The following is a 19,844-nucleotide window of genomic DNA, read 5'->3' as shown; positions in this document are numbered from 1 at the left end:
TTTAGGCTGATGATAAGCGCAGAACCAACAGAGGCAGCTTCCTGCCTTGGACTCCCAAAGCTGGTGTCAGCTGCGCTGGGCTTGTTCCCACACAGCCTTTCAGTGTCTTCCAGCCAAAAAGCAGCAAACTCACATGCTGGACTGGAGTTTCACTCTCTTCTCAAGAAATCTAGTACCCTGTGAATTTCAAAGAAACCTGATAGCTGTGCTAAACAAATCTCTCCACAGCTCTCTTCCAGGGACTGCAAAACAATAACCAAAGCCTCTTTAATCCCTGTTTCAAAACAAAGACCACCTTGACCCACCACCTTTCCACTACCCAAGATTGAGACAGCACCCCATGATTATGCTTATCACAGCATTAATCCATGATACTAAAAAATGCTCATCAGGGCAGGCATGGTGGCACACGCCTGTGATCCCAGCACTCACGAGGCTGAGGCAGGATTGCCACGAGTTTGAGGCCAGCCTAGGCTACATTGTGAGTTCAAGGCCAGCCTAGACTACATACTGAGACCCTGCCTCAAAAAAAAAAAAAAAAGTGCTAAGGGCCGGGGATTTAGCTCAGTGGTTCTGGCACCTGCCTCGCAAACGCAAGGTCCCAAGATCGATCCCCAGTACCAAAAAAAAAAAATGCTCATCAGCCAGGGTTCCTTGCAGTGGAAGGGGTGGCTTGTTCTCTATTAATTAAATAGCCAGTTAAATACAATGCCTGGAACACCCTCACACTTAATATTTTTGGATGGATGTACAATTTGTAAAACACATACCATTTCTAGAACTTTGCCATGTGGTCTCAGCATATTCTTGTGCAACCCATGGTTAGCAGGGCAGATATTAGGATGCAATCTGACCCCACTGACACCCGCAATGTCGCAGACAACATGGCCAGCCCATGGAGGTTATGGACTTCTTCAATATCACAGAACAATCAGTGGCAAAACCAGCACGGATGCCTGTTTCGTTGACACCTAGCAGGATGCTCTTTTTGTCCTAGAGCATCCTATCAAACTCCTTTCTGAGGAATATGAGACCCTCCTCTGCCTACAAGCACAGAGCTTGGAGCTGGGGCTATGCAGCCTCTGCCTTGCTGAGTGCCAGTAAATGGGACCCAGTAGGCATGGAAGACCAAACAGTTAGATGGCACTACCATCCATAGAAACCCAGATGTTGGCTTGACATACCAGCGTGTTAAATGTCTCATATCATTAATTGTCATATAACCTTACTGCTAGATGCCATGTTACTTTCCAACAACCAGCTGACATGAGCTGCTCCACATGCATTAATGTTTTGTGATCTCTCCCTCCACACAGGTCTCTTTCCTGATTCTGCTTAGATAACAAAGAAGTGCTGCACTCTTGCACCCCTTTGGGGATGCTCTGGGAACAAGCTAGGATTATCCTGAGCACTTAGCTTTGAGGTCAGATTACCCCAAGCAGGAGTTCGTTACAGATGCCCCTCCTCCCCAGCTCAAGTTTGGAGAACTGGCAGTTCTGGAGAGCCTATAATAAACACGGCCGCAGAGACCACTGCTGCTGCTCCCACCCACAGCCTGTGTTCGAGGGACGCAGCCCCGATGTCTGCTCGGGTTTCAGCAGGTGAGCCAGTGACACCTCAGGGGAGCCCAGAAAGCCAAAGCAAGACTTTCAGGCAGCTGCCCTCATCCTCTCCTGGGCAGTGTCTCAGGTCCCCACTTCTCCCTGGGGCACAATCATGCTTTTTCTGTCCTACACGGAGTTACAAAAGACTGGGATGCTGCTGGTACCTTTTTGGTTTTTTGCGGGGGGGGGGGGGGTCATTTTTGTTTTTTGGGGTTTTTTTTGGTTTTTTTGGTACCGGGGATCAAACTCAGGACCTTGTGTTTGCAAGGCAGGCACGGCGCCACTGAGCTAAATCCCTGGCCCCGGGTGCCTTTTGAATTACTGATCTCAAGTGATTTACCAGGCACTTTGTTATGCTCATTCCCTTGAGCTGCAGAACTTGTTGCTGAACTACCTTAGCCTCCATGGAGATGTCGGTTTTTGTTGTTGCTTTGTTTTGTTTTTATTTTGGGAGCTGGGTTGTTTTGCTTCGTTTTTTATGGTCCTGGGGATCATACATGTTAGGTAAATGCTCTACCACTGAGCTACATGACTAGCCCCAGGTATTCAAATTTTCAATGCTACAATGTCACAATTTCTGGGGACCTTTCCACCTCCAAACACAGCAGCCCTTGTGCTGCAGGTAATGGGGAAGGAGCAGCTCCCTCAGCTGTCCCCTCCCCAGCCCAGCCTTGCCCAGCCCTTCTGCCAAACAAGTACCATGTCCCCAGCCGACCAGAGAGGAAGACACACAGAGAAGGCTCTAAGCCCAGTAGCCAATGCCTCACTCAAACCATGGGGACTTCTCCACTCCTCACAAGCCACTGACTCCATCACAAACTGAATATTCCCTGTGCTCCACGACTGCTTGCTTCAATTCTTAAAACCTTCAGAATTCCAATCAATAGCCAAAATTTCAACAATTAATGTATCTTCCATTGAAAAAAAGATTTACTAGTGCTAATCTATACTATTTTTTCTGCCTCTTAGGGAGTTTGTCAAAATTTGAGCCAAATCTCCTATGTCATTAAAGTGAAAGAAAAATAATTTAAACAATGAGTGAAATGATTTTAGAAAAATGGTCTTATTTCACTAAATTTATTCCTTTGAGTACAATAAATATTTTTAAACAAGCATTTGATTCTTAGAGACTGACGTTACTGTTATAAGATCCCCCCAAAAAGGAGGAGACCAGACTTCAGGTTTAATTATTACCACAGCTGAGCAGCTAGAAAGAAATTACTTCCCGGTGCTATGTGTTCATAATTCAATGTGTCAAAGAAGCCTCTGGTTTCATTAATGATTTTTTTCTCTATTTTTCCTCAGATGCTTAGCCCAAAGGGAAACTTTTTAAATCACCCCCTTTCCAACTGTACTTTTTCAATATATTCTCTCTAAAAATTAAAATTTACTGACAGTGTAAAATCCAGTCATTCAATAAAATTTTTGAAGCAACCTTCTCTTCCAAACAGCCTGCTTTATACTGATGGAACAAGACCAATAACAGAAGACCCAGGTCTCGCTTTCATTACTTGACAAAGATTTCTACCATAAAGAAATAAGTAAGCAAAAAGTTGTTTTGTTTGCTTTGTTTTGTTTTGTTTTTGTACGTTTTAGCTAAAATCACAGCATGCTAAGCCCTCGGGGGCCTGGAAGAAGGCAGGGGATGTAAAGAGCATTTCTTACTGGCCCTCTCAGATGTCGGCAAAGTCCTAGGGAATGAAGAGGCATGAGGAGGGAATAAGCAGATAAACACACTACAGGTGTTAATTCCACTTGATTCCAGGTAGAAGACAGCCTTCTTTGCAAAGAATAAGTGACAAAAACAAAATATTCAGCTCTCTACAACCATTGCAAACTAACCCTCTTCTCTTTCTCATCTCGAACCCCGGAAGAGACAAATACCACACATTTTTAATAGCCTTGCTGAAAACTTCTCCATTGGGTCTTTGCCTTTGACTTATAAATGTATAGAATCTGCATGCCAAGATCTGTACACCTTCAAGGATAAAAATATGAATAGTCAGATCTCAATAAATCTCAACCGTTTATATTGATATCCATCCTCTTACCATAAGGCTGCACATCCCAGTAGAGTTAGACCACAATACATGAACCATATTAACTGTCAGAAAGCACACACCTGACAAGGAACTGTTTCTCCCGGGCTGCTGCCCCGAATTGGCACTAACACATCAACCCAACCTCAGACAAAACGAAGCAATCCGAGCTCAGCCTAGGCCATGCAGCTGTCATCCTCATTTACCTCCTGATTAAGGACCCATATGTGCTCAGTACTGTGCCACACAAGAGGACAAGCTGCTGCCGCTGTTGATGGACTGAGGCCAGAGGTCCACTCGGGTCATGGGCTACTCCAGCAGGTCTGCCCAGAGCTGTCTCTTTCCGCTGTAGCCTTCCAAAGCTACCTGCCTGACTGAAAAAAATCATAAAAATCTTTCCAAAAATAGAAGATGCTTCAGTCTAACCTACTGTATCCTCATCTTCGATAATTTCAGTGTAAAACTCACAAATTACACAGTGCACCATTGTGCAAGTTTGTTCACTCATTTATTCTCTCATTCACTCGTTGATTCACTCAGCATTCACAAATTTCCTTATATGCCACTATTATATCTTCCTTACATGTTACTATTAGGAAGAAAAACAACAAACACATTTTGAGTCTTAGTAGCACACATCACTTCCCCTCTCCTCCTCTTAACAGTAGTGCTCAGTATCCAAAAAGGGTGGAGCTTTTATGTTTCTTAAACACATCAGTGACATTGTATCCCAATGGCCAAGAAAGTTAGCAGTAAGGGGCTGGCACTGGGATGATGGCAGACAGAAAGGCAACCAGAATAGTTAGGAAGATGAGGTAACCTGAATAAATATCTTGAAAACAGGAGCCAGGTTTCTCACTCTGAGAAGGGATTTCTTTTTTTTTTTCCCCCATTCCTAGCCCTCCCTTCACCACCTCCACCCTTCCCTATTTACAAAGACTTTATTTCCATTTTTTCCATTTCTCATCATTTTTCCTTTCCCTTCTTTCCTTTCCCCTGTGCCTCCCACTACCCCTACCCCTTTGGACCTTTTCTTCCTATGTTACATTATCGATTATTCATTCTAATCATTGGTACATTTTAGGTATACAATATAATGACATTCATCATTGGAAATTTGCACCTTTACATAGTCTCTCTTGGTTCTTATTTTTCACCCTTGCCCAGCCCTCCCTTCAACCCCTCCATTCCTCCCTATTTACAAAGATTTTGTTCCTATTTTTCCATTTTGAGAAGGGATTTGTAACATGGAATGAGGACTAGAAAGGCCTCTGAGGCGTTGGACTGCCATTGGAAGTATTAGCAGGAACTGATAGGGCTTTTGTACATGGATATAGAAATAGAAGTCTGTGTTTTTATATGTATGTGTATAATGCACAGGTATGTGTATGTAAACAGATATAAGCAATGAGTGCAGTGAGCAGTCAGATCCTTGTTCCTCAAGATCCTCCTCCACTTACAAGAATTGGAGCTGTTAGAAGAAAAATTGAATTCAGAGTGGCAGGAGGGAAAATATAAGTCTTGGAATAGCTTTCATCAGAAAGTCAGGAGGACTTATGAAGGATAAGCATATATCACAAGGACAAAGGCGCCCTTTGAAGGGGCTCACATGGAGAACAATCTGAGCATTAAAAGGAATAATGAGAGTAATAGGTTAGATCTCATTGAACGAGATAGACCCATGAGTCCATACTGAAGTAAACAGATGCATAAATTAGAAAGAAGAAAAATGTTTCTTATGGTAGAATGCCAAATAATAAATGTAGAAAAAATGATGGAAATGGATCCTCACTATGTGACAAACATTATGGTGGTAGTGATGGATCCATTAACCATGGGTTGATGCTAATGTTGGGCAAGGCTCTGATGAGGTATGGGACTCTGGCATTATACCATGTCTCCACAACAATCACGTACAAAGGAAAAATATCTTTACCATGATGAAATTTGCCGGACCCAATATGACCAGATGGCCAAAGTTAACATCACCAGGGTTAACACCACCACATGCTCCTGGGTGTGATATGCCAAGAACTTAGCACTGTTTCCATGGTTTCCTGCCAAGAAAGAAATGGCCCAACTCTGATAGTGAGAGCACTTTGGTGGGAGGCTGTCCTTCAGAAGTAAAGGGCTTTCAAAGGCATGAGATGGGAAAGACTGAGGAGATGTCCCAGGTTAAGGACCCCCATAAGACATGATAACTAACACAACCCATGTCACTAGATAGGTCCCTGGACCAGAAAAAGAAAAAGAGACGTTGTCAGAGGTGCTGAAATGTGAGTAAAGTCCGCAGCGCACATGGAGGAAGTGCTGCATCTCCTCCATGCTGTCGTCCTGCCTGGGATGGTGGCACCATGTCACACAGGTCCTTGTTTTTAGGAGTATTAGGAGTGAAGAGTCATCACGTCAGAAGATCCGTGTTGTGCATGAGTCTACGTGCATGTGTAGAGAGAAAGAGAAGGGGACCAAAACTGAGATACTGAGAAAATCTGAGAGATGTGAAGGAGATTCGGAATTTTTGTCCTATGCATTGTAGATTGAAAGCTTTTTTTCTTTTTTGGCATATGATATCAGAGGGAAGATATTAGCCTTTAAGTTATACTAACTTGAGTTTAAACTAACTCGATAATTTACTGATATATAACACTAGGAGATAATTTAAATCTCACTTGGATAATTTTTTAAAGCTATTTTTTAGTGCGCCCCACAGAACTGGCCTAAGGGTAAACTAGATGACCGATGATAAAATTACCATTTGAGGGTTTACTGCTACATGCTAAGATTTTACTATTTCTAAACCCCTCAACAGCCTGGCAGTAGGCTTATGATTCCCAATGTAATAAGATAAATAGCCTGCGGCCCAAAGACATAAGGTATCCTCACAGCAAGAGGGCAGGGTCACCCCAGAGCCAGCTTTAGGGACTCCAGATGCAGAGTGTGCCCCAGTGTGGGAGCAGGAAGGGGCAGGCTCCGTACTGACTTTCCCACCAAACGGCACAATAGGAGAGCAAGTGACTACACACAGAATACAGTGCCATTCTGTGTGTGGTGTTACACACACAGATGCCCCAAGCAACTGAAAAGAAGAAAGTGGGGTGCCCCTGGGAAGCACCCTGCGTGGGGTGTAGCACTAAGGGTGAAATGGTGGGCAGGCTCCGAAGGCAGCAAATCTGAGTCTGCTGTTGGAGGATGCGGTGGCAAAGGAGACACAAGCCAAGGGACTTCCAGCAGGAGTTCAGCCACACTATGGCCTGGGTGTGGGAGTGGGTGGGGACCGCTGGGGACAAGCAGGTGGCGTCCGGACAGAGGAGTCTGTGGGGCTCCAAAGGAGTCACCCCCCAGCCCAAAGTGCTGGGGCTCTGGAGGGTTTGACAGGAGCTGGAGGTGCTGCACCAGGCTGACTGGTGGAGAAACGAACCACAGGCATGATGACCACAGAGAAGGCCACGGCCCAGCCCTTACACGGCAGCGAGGTTGGAATGGGTAGCAGCCCGGCTGTGCATGGGCAGCACTCAACACTGACCTACGAGCCCAGCAGAGGGGAGGAGACCCAGAAGGAAGGACTGGGGCCAGCTGGACACAAGACCAACAAAGGCTAAAGTTTTCTTTCCCCCAAATCCCATGCAACACAGCTGCCAATGGGCCCACAGCACTGTGACCCCACTAGAGGTCGCCCCTCATGCCCCGCATCAGGTGCCCGAAGAGACTGCTGAGAAGGGCAGCTGTCCTTCAGAAAGTGACAGGGGTGGTGCCAGCGCTTAGTTAAACCAGCACAGACACCCTGTGGGCGCTCCCAGCAGACAGCAGGACTGGGAAGCATCAATCCAGGATTGGGGCAGTCTGCAGCTCTGCGTACAGGAAAAGAGTGCTGGATGGGACCGCAGTTCATTTCTTCTCGGGCCTGTTGCCCTGGATAAAAACCGAGACCGCTGAAAAAGGTGATTATCTTCTAACATCATACTGCTCATTCTGAACTGTCCCCTTAGAAGCAAACAGCAGGGAAGCCGGGCTGGTGGCACATGGGTGTAATCCCAGCACTTGGGAGGCTGAGGCAGGAGGATCACCACAAGTTCAATGCCAGCCCAAGCTACATAGTGAGTTCAAGACCAGCCTGAACTACATAGCAAGAGCCAGTCTCAAAAAAACAAAAGAAAGAAGGGAAAGGGAAAGGGAGGGGGAAGGGGAAGAGAAGGGAGAGGAAGAAGAAAAAGAAGGAGAAGATGAAGAAGAAGACAGTGCCTGAGATAAGTGCTGGAAGGCAGGTTAAATCCTTCCATGGCAGAGCCCTTGGGGTAGCGACTCCCACCACAGCCAGAAACTTCGTGATAGAACTGAGAAAACTGAAAGCATACTGGGAGTAAGGCCCGGGGAGCACACAGCATTCTGCGCTAAAATGCTGACTGTTTTTGAACTAAAACTTTAAAATGTGCCATACAAAGCAACTGTCCCTGGGGAAGGGTGGCCTTGGCGTCTTTGACCATAACCATGGGGAAGCCTTTCACCTGCGACTTCCCGCTCAGAGTACTCTTCTGAATCCTGTGGCTGTAGCCTTACACTGTGCAGTGATACAGCTTCGTTTCTCAACAGGCATGCTCTGAGATGGCAAAACTCCTGGCTCTGGGAGCAGACAAAAGAGTGGAGGCCGGAGCAACATCTTACTCGTGCTGTGCCCTCCAGGCAAAGCCAGGAGAGTCCTCAGGCTGCATCAGCCTCAGGCCCCACCTACCGCAGACCCTTGGGGCCACCACAGCTTTGGCTGCTCCCACCTTGTCCTCCCCCTTCCCTATTGCCGACGCATTTAACCAGCAGTATTCAGCTGTCACCAAGAGAGCGCTACTCTCTCCAATAAGGGCATCCTGCCTAACGACTGAGGCCCTGTGGAAGGCTGCTGCTGTTGCCTTCGTGTACAAACTAGCATGACACAAACAGCATAAATTTGTTGTTTATAACAGAGGGAAATCCCACTATGTTGTTTTTCACAATTCTTTTACATACAAAACCTCAACTTTGCTCCCAGATGCCAACAGGAATTAATCCCTTACTGTACTTTAGTGCTACCCTCACAACAGATCCACCAGTAATAATGTGTCACCATTTATTGATCGCCTACCACATGCTGGCCATAGTGCTAAGTTTCTGCACTTATTATTTCTCCTCTACTACCAGCCCCTGCGATGCTGCTGCTGTTATTCTCATCTATATACATGGTGTCTAAGGCTTCAGGGGTTAATCCATCCACACTCATTCATTCAGCCAATGAGACACATACCTGGCAAGGAGTAGAACACACAAATTTGGTCCGAGCAGTCATTAACCCAAGGCCATGTTTATTTTTTCTACTAGATTGTAATTATTATTAAGTAAAGGATTCTTAACTTGGGGTCTCTGAAGTAAACTCAGGAAATCCATGAATCCCATGGAACTGTGCGTAAAATGGTGTATGCACCACTCCCAAGCCCAGCCTTTGCAGCTACTTACACTATCAAAGGGCCAAGGAGGCCCCTTCGTGCTTCTCACCCCAGAAAAACTGTACCTCTGCTGTTCTACAGGCAGAGCCGGCCTGCTGAGCGGGGCACCAGCATGGAACAGCACAGAACATCTTCCCCTTCCTGAGGAAGCCCAAGCCCTACTTTCAGGATCAGCTGTCAAGGAATCTCCTGCCATATAAACAATCTTACATTTTAATAAGGACCACTGTGCAAGAGGAGATTTTGAAATACAGTCGACTTTCAATCTGCAGCGAATCCTGCAAGAGAGCTGCCTGCTGCTGCATCTCTGCTGTGTCCACCTAACCCCACCTGAGCCAGGGAGTGTGCTCAGTATTTCCATCCATCGCCCGAAGTCTGCAACAGAGCCAGGCAGGCATTATCTACAATTGCAGGTGGAGCAGCGAGTTCATCAGGCTGAATAATGTGAACAGAAGCCAAGACCTGACCCTGTGTTGAGCCAACATGGAAAACCTTCCACAGCCCTCTCTCTTCAAACTCCCACTTTCCCGTGGAACACTCGAACCGTAATGGTGGGGTTCAAACCCAGAACAGGGCTGGGCCAGGCATGGTGGTGCAAGCCTATAATCCCAGCACTTGGGAGGCTGAGGCAAGAGGACTGCCATGAGTTTGAGGCCAGCCTGGACTACGTAGTGAGTTCAAGGCCAATCTGGATTACAGAGTGAGACCCTGTCCATTTTAAAGGGGGGGGGGCACTCACAGGCTAGGCAAGCACTTTAACACTGAGCTACACCTTTCCCTTTTTAAAAATCTACTTTGAGACAGGCTCTCACTAAATTATCGAGGCTGGACTAAAACTTGCAGTCCTCCTGCCTCAGGCTCTCAGATAGCTGGGGTTGCAGCTATGTGCTTTCATGGAACTCAAACTATGTTCTCAAAGAGAATCCAAGTTGGAAAGTAAGGAAGAGTTCTAGCCCTCAAGCATTTTAAGAAGCTGCAAAGGAATTTTGTTTCACAGCACTCTCCTAAAATGGGACCGCACAGGATTTATTTTCTTCATTCAAATACTTTTTTCATATTTTTATTAATACATGTTAGCAGCGCATAATGTTTGCATTCTTTGTGGGGAGTTGGTAAACATACATAACACATTTTAATTTCTTTTCTTCATCCCTTTTCCCTTCCCTCCCTCTTCCCTTACATCCATCTCTTGATTCCTTTTCTTATTTTATTGCTCCTGTTTTTTTGCTTCTCATTCTTTACAAATGAAGGTAAGATAATTAGGATATTGCATTTCTTAAATCTATCCTAAATGCCTCATCAAAAGCCATTTTTAGGGCCTACTACTCAACTACAGTCAGCAGATACAAGTTGAGGTCATCAGCGAAGGCATTACAGGACGACCAAAAGTGAGGCAGTCCTGGTCCCCATGGGTCTCTCTTCAGTAGAGTGGAATATTATTAAGTGTTTAACCACTTACCTGTCCAATTACTTAAATACAGAATGACCCAAAATTGCATTTTTCACTAATTTTTATAAGATAATATAACAGGGAATATAAAATCAACAATTTTATCAAATTTATTCAATAGAAAAATCGACTGGTTGGAATGACACCTGCATAGACCAACATCAGTTCATAGGCAAAGGCGCCGCCTGAGTGCCGCTGGGGCAAATTGTGAAGTGTTAACAATTACTAAAGGGGAAGGAGGATTCTCACAGCATTCTGAGTGACCTCAAGGGAAGGAAATGGCCATGCTAGAGCTGAGGGAAGCTATGGGCTCTCCAGTCAGCCCTGGACGGGGGCTGAGAACCCACGGGGACACCAGTCACATCGACCCAGTCTACTTGATGATGAAGGCTGTGTGGTGTGGAGGAGAAGCACAGCATCCACCCTGCATTTCACCAGGATGTGAGGGAAAAGCAGAGCCAGGTGGTACTGAGACTTTTTTAAGAAAAACAGGTCAAACAAAAACAATGAAAAATCATAATTTTTAAATTGTACTTTAAGAAAAAATGCGACTTCAGGATGCAACTCCCTGGACCAAGCGCCTAACCTGTAAACCTTAGCCACTGCTTTCACTTTGATGGGTCCTTGCATCCATGGCCAGCCTGGCCCTCCCCTGGCATGGGCTCCTCTGTTGACTGGGAATGCCCTCACCCTCACTATGCAGGGCCACTGCCTTTCACTTGTAAACTGAACACTCTTCTTACACACTCATAAACCCACAGATTCCCACTCCCAAATCCCGTAATACACACTCAGTTCTACGCCACAGTTCCTCTCTCCTCTCTCTCTACCCTACAGTAAAATTCTGCCTGGTACCCTCTGCATGCCTCTTATGACTTCTGAGGACTCTCTTTCTGTGACAGAAGGAAGAAAAGGATTTTCAGGTTTTTGAACATTCTGATTTGCTCAAGTGTTTAAGCTTTAGGGTTAACAAATTAGAGTAATTAAAAAGACTAATTTTGAAGTGGGGCACAGTGGTGCACGCCTGTAATCCCAGCACTCAGGAGGCTGAGGCAGGAGGATCACCATGAGTTCCAGGCCAGCCTGGACTAACAGTGAGTTCAAAGTCAGCCTGAATTACAGAGCAAGACCCCTGTCTCAAAATTTTAAAAAGGTAATTTGTAGTGACCCTAGAAAATGGGTTAAAGTTGTTTTCCCACTGTGAGGTTGCTGAGCTCATTCATAAAGCTGTTTTCAGGCACCTGAACCCTTCAGACTCAGCAGCAGGCGCTGCAGGGGGTGTGTGTTCAAACAATCCAAGCAAAATCTTTAGGAGATGAAGAAGTTGAGTTTCAGCAGCTCCTCAATCCTCCAGACCCACCAAAACTCACTAATTACCCAGCTCATGAGAAAACCCTGGCCAGAGAGGGGGTCCCGTCCCAGCTCCCCCAGCTCTGAGCAATGGGAGCTGGGGGGAGGGTGCACCCAAAGAAAATTCTACCCACCCATCTGGACCATGCTTGCCTTCCAGGATTTTCCACAAACCCTACCACCTTCTTTAGTTTTCTGGCAAGTCACAAACATTTTTAATCCCATATTTTTATATTAAATAGCAGCACCACATTTGCTTTGTGAAGGATGTGCACCCTTTTTTAAGGAAAATTCATTACTGAAAGCTCAGAAAGTACAAAAGAGTATCAAGGGGAAAAAAGAAAGAAAAAGTCACTTAGAATCCCCCAACTCATCCATCAGTTAATATTTTGCTTTATTACCTTCCAGTCTTTTCCCCTGGCATTGTTGACAGCTAAGAAATTTTCACCTGTAAGATACAGTTATCCTGGTAGAGCTCTGTCTAAGAGCTTAGGGATAAACTGACTCATGGACTTGTGAAATTCAAACCTGACCAGCCTTGAGCCTAACACCTGACAGCAAAGCAGGTGTAAAGTATTAAACCCACTTCAAAGTCTTTCCTAAGAACGTCTGGAAATGGATATGATGGCATTTACAAGAAATCACTCTAACATAAGTGCTCTCCTCCTTGCTTCTTGGCTGTATGATTGTGGCAATTAAATAGCTTGCTAATGGAAAGGAAGAGAAGAGAAAGAAGAGACTCCACCACTCAATCCCAGTCTTGGACATAAAATACTTTACATCAGTCTCATGACATTTTCACATCTACACCTTTGGATTTCAAAGCTGGTCGGCACCAGTGTTCAAATGGACCTGGAAACTGAGGCATAGAGTGCACGTGATTCATCCAAGGCCATTCAGGCGGCTGGTGGCAAAGCCAGGACTAGCACTGCAGACCCCAAGTAGATTCTCCGGGGAAGACTCGGAAAAGCTCCTCACACAGAGCCTGGACCCCTCTCTGAGTCAGTGTGATACTAGGAGTTTTGACCATTTCACTAATCCAGCATGCAAACAAATCCATTCTTGTCTTCTGTACCTCCAAGTACTTCTCCAGTGTACTGTCAGAACTGGTATTTGCAAACAGGAGGAGTGACCCCTGAAGGCCAAGAACATACAGGCACTGCACCAGGATACTCTCAGCACCCCACAAGCATGAGGGCCCTATTCACAAGTGCGAAAGAACACAATCAGCGGGGCTCAGCATCCTCTCCAGGGTTCTACAGGCAGTGCCAGAGCCCACATTCTGGCTCGGCTCTGCCCAGTTCTGAACCCTTGTCCCCCATAGTTTACCACTCATGAAGTGTACAGCAGTTGGCTCCAGCAGGCTGAGTGAGCTGGACCCTGCCACCAGGAAAGGGCCAGAAAAAAATATCCCAGCATGACTCCTAACCCACCATGGGCCCAGGACCCATGACAGCTTTCTTACAGGCGAGGTGGCCTCTGCCCCGAAGACCTCAGCCCTTGCTGAGACTGAGACCGAAGGACCAGGGCCTGGAGGCTGGCCTGGGACACACAGCAGGCTCAAGGCTGGCCTGGACTATAGGCCCTGCCTCAAAAACCAAAGCAAAACAAACTGGAGAATACAAGCCCTCTCCCCAAAATATTTTAAGATGATAATGATTTTTACACTTCTTGAAATGACTGATATAGAACTCTACAACCAACATTTGCAGAAAAAAACACACTTTTTATCCAGGCATGGTGGCACACACATGTAATCCCAGCATTCTGGGAGGCTGAGGCAGAAGGAGCACAGCCTGGGCAATTTAGTGACACACCAAGACCCTATCTCAAAATGAAAAGGGCTGGAAGCCGGGCATGGTGGCGCACACCTGTAATCCCAGCCTTGAACAACATGCAAAAAGGGTTTTCAAGGAACCCTGAGGAGCTCTGAGCCCAGAAGAAAGGCAAAGGCTGGGCGCTTTTAGAAGATCACACCTGCACAATGCGAAAGACAATAAGAGCGAGCAGGGCATCCTTTTAGGAAGCTATCACACCAGTCTAAGTGAGAGATTTTGGCAATGCTGAGATAGGCAGAGACATCCGAGTGGGGGCAAAGACTGAGAAGATGGATACATCAGAAGTAGTGCTGTCAGGACTTGGGACATTTGGGTTCTCTTTAGTATGCACTGCTGTAAATGAACTTAGGCAGGCCTCCCTTTACTCCTTGCAATGGAAAACCAGATATTGGAAATTTCATTGCACACAGTTTAGCAGTTGTAGTGTGATGGCCCAAGGAGGTGAGTGACATTTGGACATTTCGTTTTTCAGCTGAACAGAGCATCCGTGGCTTGGGTTACTGGGCTCCCCAGCTGTGCTCTCCTGGCACAGCTGCCCAGGGAAGGCTGAGACCCACAAGCTCAAGATGGAGCCCAGAGGGCCACTTGCGAGAAAGGAGGTGAAGGCATTCCTTGCCACCACTTGGTCTCCCTGCCATTGTTCTTCCGGCGGCTGCATTCCAGAGACTAATGAGAACAAGGTGCAACATGGTTTAACAATTTCAATACATTCCTTAACAAAACATAATTTCTTTAAAAACCCACAGGCTGCATCGCCTGACTCCATCAGGCAAGACACATGTCAGGGAAAAAGCATGAGAAATTTTGGCAGGTATGGTCTAATGTGTCAATAAATTAAACTAAGTTTATTTTCGCAAAAACCAAATGGTCAGACTTGCTCGTGGTTTCCTACCAAAAAATAAGAATTACTCCCTAGAGAGAGCAATCAAAGTGCAATTAGACCAGTCCTGGAATTTTTTTAAACATACTGTACTATCCTCTCTTCACACAGGATTGCTCTTTCATTTTTAGCATAGATCCTTAACTTAAGAAAATAGTTATGGGTTTTTCTACATCTAGGTCCTTCTATGACAACATGCAATCATAGAGTATTTTTTTAAAAAAAGGAATTGGTATACAGTTAAGATTAAATGTTCTTGGGCAGGGATTTAGCTTAGCGGTTCCGGCGCCTACCTTGAAAGCACAAGGTCCCAAGTTCGATCCCTGGTACCAAAAAAAAAAAAAAACCAAAACCAAGATTAAATGTCCTGCACAATATATCCATTCATTTGTCTGTTTAACAAAGAATATTTCAAATATATGCAAACAAAATATTTTTCCTAATAATAACAATAACTTTTATCCCCTGGTTAGGAATTTATCACTTTGAGGATATTCTATTAAGGTCCAATTTGAGTATATGTTTTTTAATAAAAAAAGAACCATTATAACAGGGTAAATCCATCTTTTAAAAATGTAGCAAATGATCAAAGAACAGAAACCAACAATGGAAGAAGATGGATATAATCTGAAAACAAACTAGACTGAAGATGGACGATGAATCATCTCTGCCTCAAAATGGTATAGAAACTTAACTCTGTGAAAATGAAATTTTTGACATTCAGAAAGACGACAGAGTGGTGAACAGCAGGGAAACAGCCTCTCTGAGATTTGGTGTCCAGATGCTGGAATATAGTAATGTGAGGGGAGAAGAAGGAGGGAAGTGGGTCACCAAGACCTAGCAAGGATCTGAAGCAAGAAGTGAAGCCAACAGGGAGAGCGAAGAGAGAAACTTCAACAAAGAAGGAGGCAGCAAGCACCACTTTCTCCCTGAGCCCTGACTCACTGTGTGGGAGGGGCAACTTGAACCTACAGAGGCACAGTGGCAACTGGCAACCCCAGAGGCCTATGCAGAAAAAGGCATCAGTGGACCAGAACAGTAGATGAAGCCGACTGGAGTGGCTGGTGGGTTATTTGGGTTCAGATGGCCCCCAAGAGAGGGTGATTGGCCAATAGCCATCTTGAAGAGAGACCAACTGAGATTGGAAATCAGAGCAGCTGCAAGTTGGCTCCATCAAGGTGAAGTCAACTTAAATTCAAGTTGTCAGGAGATCAAGGAGCCAAGTTCAAGCCAGCAGGAGGTACATGGAGTTTTGGAGGCTGAACAAAATGGGTTCCAGCCTCAGAGCCAGAAACCAGCCTGAGCTTCAGAACTTAAGATGGAGGGTTGTGGGGATTTTCCACTACCCCACCGTAAATCTACAGCTGGCTTGTTGGGATTAATCAACATGGATGTGGACTCTGCCCACTTTGTCCACCAGAGACAGCAGAGACATGCCTCAAAGTAGATTTTTTCTCTTATTTTCTTTTTTTTTCTTTTGTTTTTGTTTTGTTTTGCTTTTTCTTGTTTGTTCTTTTTATATGAGTGTGAATATTGTTTCTACTTTTTGTAATTGTTCTTTTCTGTTCTGTTCTTGATTTTATTTTTTCCTTCTCTCTTTCCCTCCTGTCTTCTTCACCAGTTTCCCAAAGTTTGGGTAATCGTCTTTTGTTTTCTAGCCTGGCTTCTAATCTCTTCCTCTTCTTCTATTTCTCTATTTTTTCCCCATAAATTTTTTATATTTTCTCCCCCAAGGGTAAAAATCAGCATACTGAGGATTTATTTACTACATACAATTGTCTAGTTTGCTTTAGATTTTGTTACATAACCACAGATTTAGCTCATGTGTTTAAAGGTAGCAAATCAATAGTTTGTCATTTTCTGGGCTGTATTTGATGCTATCATTGTTGCTGATTGTACTGCTTTAGCTAAGGTGACATAGTTGTTCTAATTAGTTGTTCTTCTTGGTATGCCAAGACTGAGATTGCCTTCATCATAAAAAATATTATAGGCCCGGGGATTTAGCTCAGTGGTGCCACTGCCTGCCTTGCAAGCGCAAGGTCCCAAGTTCGACCCCCGGTACCCAAAAATAAAAATAAACAAATAAAATAAACAAATAAAAAATACCATAGCCCAATGCCAAAGAAGCAGGGGCTAGTCCAAATAGGCAGAAAACACTCCTCAGTAAATTGAAGAGGTATGATCCTGCTATAGACTCAAAACCCAGAAGCCAGCTACACCTGGAAGACATCTTTGAGAAATACTCATTTCCTAAGGGTTCTAGGGCTGGGGATTTAGCTCAGTGGTTCCAGTGCCTGTCTCACAAGCACAAGGTCCAGAGTTCAACCCCCGGTACCAAAAAGCAAAGAAGTCCTAAGGGTTCTAAATATCAGCAGTAAAGCTATTTGCCATAAGGAATTCACAACTATCAAGCCAGGAATTAAACCTTTTAAAAAATACAAAATGAGAAGACACTTAAGCAAGATTCAACTTCCTGCTCACCAAAGGCAAACCCAAGGGCAATGAAGTGGAATAATTCAAAACACACCCACCTGGTCTCTCTGAAGTGGTAACAGCAGAAGGAACAAAGCAGATGAATGAGGCTCTAGAAAAAAATCAAAGCAGAAATAGTTTCTCAGATAACTATAGATGGTGACCATAATGAAAGGTTTGGTTAGTGACTGTACAGCAAATACAAATTTTTTTTTAAAATAGAGGTGCTTAGGAAAATGATGGAATCCATGAACACCTAACATAGGAAAGACATGGAATACATGAAACAGATTCAACAGATACCCAGGAGATTAAAAATTCCATTGAAAGTATATACAGCAGAATGAACTAATGTGAGGACAGAATATCAGATATAGAATACAGGATTGTGGTTAATGATCATGAAAAGAAAGATTTCTTTAAAATAGCAAAGGACCACAAAAAATGAATCCAACAGCTGCCAGATGATGAAAAGAAGTATAATATATGATTGTTCAGAGTCAATGAAAAAGCAGGAGACAGTGCAAACACCATTAAAAAAAACTGTTAACAGAAGTAATGACAGAAAACTTCCTAAGCAGGGAAAAGGAATTTAACATATAGCCAAGTGAGGGATATTGAACTCTAATTACCCATGATCAAAAATATCTACACCAAGACACATAATAGTCAAGATTCCAGAAAATCAACACAAGAAGAGAATATTAAAAAGCTGTTACAGAAAGGAAACAAATCATCTACAAAGAAAAACCCATCTGAATCACAGCAGACTTTTCAACACAAGCCCTCAAGTCAAAGAGAGCTTGGAGTGAAGTATTTCAAGTACATAAAGAAAACAACCTCCAACCCAGGTTGATATACCCCACAAAACTATCTTTCAAAATTGATGGAGAAATAAGATACTTCCATGAAAAGACCACCTGATGAGATCTGTGACCACCAAACCAGCATTTCAAAATATTACAAAGGACATTCTAGAAAGAGATAATGAGGACTACAACTCCATGAACCATAACAGAATGAATCTGCCACACAAGGCAAGCAATTAAACAGAGGGTAAAGAAAGGGAAACAACAAAAGGAAAATAACATGACAAGGATAAGTCAATACATATCAGTTATAACCATCAATGTAAATGGTATCAATTCATCAATCAAAAGAAAAACATACTGCCAGAATGGATCAAGAAGCAAAATCCAACAATATACTGCATACAAAAACACATTTAATTCAAAAATAAATTCACAGACTGAAAGTCAAAGGATGAAAAACAATACTCTGGGCCGGGGATTTAGCTCAGTGGTTCTGGCACCTGTCTCACAAGCACAAGGTCCTGAGTTCGATCCCCGGTACCAAAAAAAAAAAAAAGAAAAACAATACTCTATGTGACAGGAACCTGGAAAAAAGCAAGGGTAGCTATTCTATTTGCAGACAAAGTGGATTTCAAGCCAAGGCTGATTAGGAGAGACAAGGTAGGTCACTACATCTTTGTAAAGGAAACAATCCAAGAGAAAGAGAGAACAATCATATTTATATAAATATATATACTAAACACTAAATACCAGCACACTTAACTATATAAAACAAATATTAATAGAAATGAAAAATCAAATAAGCACTAATACAATTATAATGGGAAACTTCAACATCCCACTGTCACAAATAAATCAACTAGACAAAACATCCATAAAGAAATATCAGAACTAAATCAAACTTTTGAACAAATGGACATAGACATCTACAGTGTTCCACCCCACAATATCAGAATACACATTCTTCTCAGCTGTACATGGGAGGCTCTCAAAAATAGGCCACATGTTAGCTCACAGAACGTTATTAAGTAAATGCAAAAGAACTGAAATTATACCATGCATATTATCAGACCATATTGCAATGAAATTGGAAATCAATGGCAAAAGAAACCACAGGAACATCATAAACACATGAAAATTAAATAACACCCTCTTGAAGAACCAATGGGTCACTATGAAATTAAGAAATTAGACAGTTTCTATAATTAAATAATAATGCCAATATAACACAAAAAAAGCAGTCCTACATGAGAAATTTATACTGCTAAATTCCCACGTCAGAAAAACAGAGCAAGCTCAAATGAACAATCTAATGTTGAACCTCAAGCTTCCAGAGAAAGAAGAGCAAGTCAAATCCAAAGCTTGTATGAGGGAGGAAATCATAAAGATCAGAACAGAGATGAATGCAGTAGCCACTAAGAAAACAATACAAAAAAATCAAAGAATCAAAGAGTTAGTTCTTTGAAAGATTAAATAAAATTGACAAACCCTTAGCCAACCTTATCAGAAAAAGGCAAGACTCAAATCCATTCAATTAGGAATGAAAATGGTCAGGGCTGGGGATTTAGCTATGTGGCACCATGCCTGCCTCACAAGTGCAAGGTCTAGAGTTCAATCCCTGGTACCAAAAAGAAAGGAATGAAAAGGGTAAAATCACAACAGATCCTGCAGAAATCCAGAAGATCATTAATACCTACTTCAAGAAAATACATTCTAATAAGATGGAAAAATGGACAGATTTCTAAAAATTTATGAATCAAGAACATATAGAAATTCTAAATAAATGAATAGCAATCAATGAAATTGAAGACGTAATTAAAAAATACCAACAAAGAAAAACCCATGCCCAGGTGAATTCACTGCTAAATTCTACAAGAAATTTAGAGAAGACCTAATGCTGCTGCTTCTCAAAAATCTTTATTAAAATTGAA

At 43.5% G+C, this 19,844-nt stretch overlaps 1 protein-coding gene across 10 annotated transcripts in view; it reads right to left on the bottom strand.

The window, feature by feature from the left end:
* The window catches only part of Saxo1 (stabilizer of axonemal microtubules 1), a 144,189-nt gene that overhangs the window by 76,926 nt on the left and 47,419 nt on the right, over nucleotides 1-19,844 (bottom strand). The window contains exon 2 of one of the 10 annotated variants that reach the window (XM_087183437.1): nucleotides 17,161-17,213. The exons of the other annotated variants lie outside the window; for them this stretch is intronic. The gene's annotated coding sequence lies outside the window, so the exon portion shown is untranslated. The remainder of the gene's footprint in view (nucleotides 1-17,160; nucleotides 17,214-19,844) is intronic. 10 annotated transcript variants of the gene reach the window in all.

Source organism: Heterocephalus glaber, unplaced genomic scaffold (genome assembly GCF_053883595.1).
Source record: "Heterocephalus glaber isolate CG9 unplaced genomic scaffold, H.glaber_assembly_v1.0 deba00001481, whole genome shotgun sequence".
In the NCBI taxonomy this organism is placed as follows: domain Eukaryota; kingdom Metazoa; phylum Chordata; class Mammalia; order Rodentia; family Bathyergidae; genus Heterocephalus; species Heterocephalus glaber.
This window is presented reverse-complemented; position numbering and strand designations above follow the sequence as displayed.